Genomic DNA, 5,359 nt, shown 5'->3' with positions numbered 1-5,359 from the left:
CATGAAGTGAGTTGTGCTTTTTTGCATCAAGGTGAGATTTGAAAGTATTTTAATATTTTGCTTAGGAAACATGATGTGAAAAGTTTGAGATTTTACTCAATCATGTTGTAATGTACATCATGTGTACATCATGTGGTTCCTGTTATCATCCAATTCAATCGTCTTGGTGTTAGGAGTTATCCCATTGAATATAAAGCACCAGAAAAGCACGAACAAAAATTATAACTATTACAGTTTTTATAAAATATCAAGCAGAGCCTTTTTTGCTGTGGAGTGTCATCCATTCTTATCCAAAGACATCAATCCTTTGGTCGGTGCCTCCACACGTCATGGACATCTCTCTCACTGCTCTCTGAGTGGGGGTGAGAAGTCCCTCTCCAGGCCACCAAGGCCAGCACCAGCTTGTTTGCAGCGTTACAAGCCCTGCTACAGCCCCCTCCAGCCCAGACAGCCTAGAGCTCCCCCCAGCAGCTGGGAGGGGAACTGTGGTAAGTGAGCCAGCAGACAGAGCAGCATGAACAGCCACAGGCCCAGCAGGGGGAGACAGAGCAGGAAGAGCAGGCCCCATGGGGCCCTCCCAGGGCCAGGTAGGGCCCCAATATGGCAGTCTCCTCGGCCAGGAGCAGGCAGCAGAGGCAGAGGAGGAGGGTGTCCTCTGAGACCTCCCAGCCTCGCCACAGCATGCCCGATTTCAGGCAGGAGGCCTTGCTCTCGCCCTCATGGAGCAAGAGTAAGGACTGCCCTGTGACACTGGCTCCCTGGCCCAGATTCAGGCCCCCATCTGGGCTAGCAGGCATGGGCTTGTAGCAGCTACCTGTTGCGTTCTCCAGCAGAGTCAGGAGATGGTGACAGCATCACCACAGCGCTCCCATGACAGCTATCCGTGGGAGGTGGCGAAGGGAGAGAGAGGGGGATCAACGGATGGAGAAGAGGAAGATGAAGGAGCCTGTGAAGACACAGGCCCAACCCCAGCACGATCACAGGGACATCCTGAGAGAGAATTCAAAGCAGACTTATACAGTAAATGTAAGATGGCTATAAAGCTCAGGACAGAACTAGATGGTATGTATACTGGGTGAATATTATCTGTGTGAAGTCAGGTAGCATAAACAATACATTCATTATCACAAACCAACAATAAGAGAGAAAGAATGTAACTTTTACAGTGAGGGAAAAAAGTATTTGATCCCCTGCTGATTTTGTACGTTTACCCACTGACAAAAAAATTATCAGTCTATAATTTTAATGGTAGGTTTATTTGAACAGTGAGAGACAGAATAACAACAAAAAAATCCAGAAAAACGCATGTCAAAAATGTTATAAATTGATTTGCGTTTTAATGAGGGAAATAAGTATTTGACCCCCTCTCAATCAGAAAGATTTCTGGCTCCCAGGTGTCTTTTATACAGGTAACGAGCTGAGATTAGGAGCACACTCTTAAAGGGAGTGCTCCTAATCTCAGCTTGTTACCTGTATAAAAGACACCTGTCCACAGAAGCAATCAATCAATCAGATTCCAAACTCTCCACCATGGCCAAGACCAAAGAGCTCTCCAAGGATGTCAGGGACAAGATTGTAGACCTACACAAGGCTGGAATGGGCTACAAGACCATCGCCAAGCAGCTTGGTGAGAAGGTGACAACAGTTGGTGTGATTATTCGCAAATGGAAGAAACACAAAAGAACTGTCAATCTCCCTCGGCCTGGGGCTCCATGCAAGATCTCACCTCATGGAGTTGCAATGATCATGAGAACGATGAGGAATCAGCCCAGAACTACACGGGAGGATCTTGTCAATGATCTCAAGGCAGCTAGGACCATAGTCACCAAGAAAACAATTGGTAACACACTACGCCGTGAAGGACTGAAATCCTGCAGCGCCCGCAAGGTCCCCCTGCTCAAGAAAGCACATATACATGCCCGTCTGAAGTTTGCCAATGAACATCTGAATGATTCAGAGGAGAACTGGGTGAAAGTGTTGTGGTCAGATGAGACCAAAATCGAGCTCTTTGGCATCAACTCAACTTGCCGTGTTTGGAGGAGGAGGAATGCTGCCTATGACCCCAAGAACACCATCCCCACCGTCAAACATGAAGGTGGAAACATTATGCTTTGGGCGTGTTTTTCTGCTAAGGGGACAGGACAACTTCACCGCATCAAAGGGACGATGGACGGCGCCATGTACCGTCAAATCTTGGGTGAGAACCTCCTTCCCTCAGCCAGGGCTTTGAAAATGGGTCGTGGATGGGTATTCCAGCATGACAATGACCCAAAACACACGGCCAAGGCAACAATGGAGTGGCTCAAGAAGAAGCACGTTAAGGTCCTGGAGTGGCCTAGCCAGTCTCCAGACCTTAATCCCATAGAAAATCTGTGGAGGGAGCTGAAGGTTCGAGTTGCCAAACATCAAGCTCGAAACCTTAATGACTTGGAGAAGATCTGCAAAGAGGAGTGGGACAAAATCCCTCCTGAGATGTGTGTGCAAACCTGGTGGCCAACTACAAGAAACATCTGACCTCTGTGATTGCCAACAAGGGTTTTGCCACCAAGTACTAAGTCATGTTTTGCAGAGGGGTCAAATACTTATTTCCCTCATTAAAATGCAAATCAATTTATAACATTTTTGACATGCGTTTTTCTGGATTTTTTTGTTGTTATTCTGTCTCTCACTGTTCAAATAAACCTACCATTAAAATTATAGACTGCTCATGTCTTTGTCAGTGGGCAAACGTACAAAATCAGCAGGGGATCAAATACTTTTTTCCCTCACTGTATCTACTCTCTCCAATATTCTATATCATGCTCATGCCCATTGAATCTCCATAATACTGGTCCAAACAGAACCACAACAAGAGGTGAAAATGGTGTCTGAATATGGCACTACCAAGCAGTCCAGCCCAAAGGTCTGTCACAACCACCAGAACTGTGTTGAGGAACATCATGACGAGCTTCCCTGGTCGGCTCTGTTCCTTAGCCAATGGTGTAGTTTCTTTATGTTCATTTTCTATTGTTCCATTTGATTTGTTTTCAATCTTTCGGTCCATTGTTTTTATTCACTTTTCTTTTGATATTTTGTATCATCCTCTTCCTACCTCTCCTTGTTGGTCGAGAGTGTACTCTGTTATGGAGTATGTACTGTAACTGTATCTGTTCAGTGCTGTGCTGTACACTCCAGTGTTCCCTCTCCTTTATCTCTGTGGCTGTCATCTTGAGATAGGCTATTGTCCAGAGAAGCGCACCGGCCATCACTGTGAGTAGTAGCCTATGGCTTCATCTTCATCATTAGTTGAGTCAGTGTGCCACTGGAAATTGTATTTAGTAGCCTACTGTAGCCTATAAAATATACAGTGCATTCGGAAAGTATTCAGACCCCTTCCCTTTTTCCACATTTTGTTATGTTACAGCCTTATTCTCAAATTGATTAAATAAATAAAAAATCCTCATCAATCTACACACAATACCCCATAATGAAAAAGCAAAAACAGGTTTTTAGAATTTTTGAAAATGTATTAAAAAACAGAAATACCTAATTTACATAAGTATTCAGACCCTTTGCTGTGAGACTCGAAATTAAGCTCAGGTGCATCCTGTTTCCATTGATGATCCTTGAGATGTTTCTACAACTTGATTGGAGTCCACCTGTGGTAAATTTAATTGATTGGACATGATTTGTAAAAGCACACACCTGTCTATTTAAGGTCCCACAGTTGACAGTGCATGTCAGAGCAAAAACCAAGCCAAGGAATTGTCTGTAGAGCTCCGAGCCAGGATTATGTCGAGGCACAGATCTGGGGAAGGGTACCAAAACATTTCTGCAGCATTAAAGGTCCCCAAGAACACAGTGGCCTCCATCATTCTTAAATGGAAGAAGTTTGGAACCACCAAGACTCTTCCTGCCGCACTGCCAAACTGAGCAATCGGGGGAGAAGGGCCTTCGTCAGGGAGGTGACCAAGAACCCGATGGTCACTTTGACAGAGCTCCAGAGTTCCAGAAGGACAACCATCTCTGCAGCGCTCCACCAATCAGGCCTTTATGGTAGAGTGGCCAGATGGAAGCCACCCCTCAGGAAAAGGCACATGACAGCCCGCTTGGAATTTGCCAAAGGTCACCTAAAGACTCTCAGACCATGAGAAACAAGATTCTCTGGTCTGATGAAACCAAGATTGAACTATTTGGCCTGAATGCCAAGCGTCACGTCCAGAGGAAACCTGGCACCATTCCTACGGTGAAGGATGGTGGTGGCAGCATCATGTTGTGGGGATGTTTTTCAGCGGCAGGGACTGGGAGACTAGTCAGGATCGAGGGAAAGATGAACGGAGCAAAGTACAGAGAGATCCTTGATGAAAACCTGCTCCAGCACACTCAGGACCTCAGACTGGGGTGAAGGTTCACCTTCTAACAGGACAACGACCCTAAGCACACAGCCAAGACAACGTAGGAGTGGCTTCAAGTACAAGTCTCTGAATGTCCTTGAGTGGCCCAGCCAGAGCCCAGACTTGAAACTGATCGAACATCTCTGTAGAGGCCTGAAAATAGCTGTGCAGCGACACTCCCCATCCAACCTGACAGAGCTTGAGAGGATCTGCAGAGAAGAATGGAAGAAACTCGCCAAATACAGGTGTGCCATGCTTGTAGCATCATACCCAAGAAGACTTGAGGCTTTTATTGCTGCCAAAGGTGCTTCAACAAAGTACTGATTAAAGGGTCTGAATACATATGTTAATGTGATATTTCAGTTTTATATTTTTAATAAATATGCAAACATTTCTAAAAACTTGTTTTTGCTTTTTTATCATGGGGTATTGTGTTTAGATTGATGAGGCAAAAAAACATTTTAATCCATTTTCGAATAAGGCTGTAACGTAATAAAATGTGGAAAAAGTCAAGGGGTCTGAATACTTTCCGAATGCACTGTATATATATATTGCCTCCTAATATTGTACAATCTGTGTGTCGCTTCATTGGCCTGGGCTATTGTTGTTTGAATTCAAGACCAGATTGATTTCAGTCATTTGTGTGGTATTAAAAAAGATTCAGGTAATAATGTCTTTAGGGGGACCCTGCTAACAAATGTTCCCCATTTGTGGAAATCCTAAAAACGCCTCTGCTCAACTGTAGCCTATGCCACACTGCAAATGTTATTATGGCTTTATTCTAAAGGGCCTTTTTCTTCAACAGTCAATTTTACCACGCACCATAATTCTTAATCCGGCCCTGCACACAAGAGCAGCCTAATAGATTGTGAAATGTTTCCAACCAAAGTTGGTACTGTACTAATGCAATACAGTACAATACTCTTCATACACCAGTATTGTGATGTAAGTATAATCGTGTCATATCATGTCACAAATGACCATAT

General features: G+C 44.5%; 1 pseudogene; it reads right to left on the bottom strand.

Moving 5' to 3' along the window:
• Window positions 1–395: 395 nt before the first annotated feature.
• Window positions 396–989, bottom strand: LOC121570440 (annotated as a pseudogene).
• Between the last annotated feature and the right edge of the window lie 4,370 nt (window positions 990–5,359).

Source organism: Coregonus clupeaformis, chromosome 7 (assembly GCF_020615455.1).
Source record: "Coregonus clupeaformis isolate EN_2021a chromosome 7, ASM2061545v1, whole genome shotgun sequence".
NCBI classification, from domain to species: domain Eukaryota; kingdom Metazoa; phylum Chordata; class Actinopteri; order Salmoniformes; family Salmonidae; genus Coregonus; species Coregonus clupeaformis.
The sequence above is the reverse complement of the archived record's forward strand: the minus strand, read 5'-3'. Positions and strand labels throughout refer to the sequence as shown.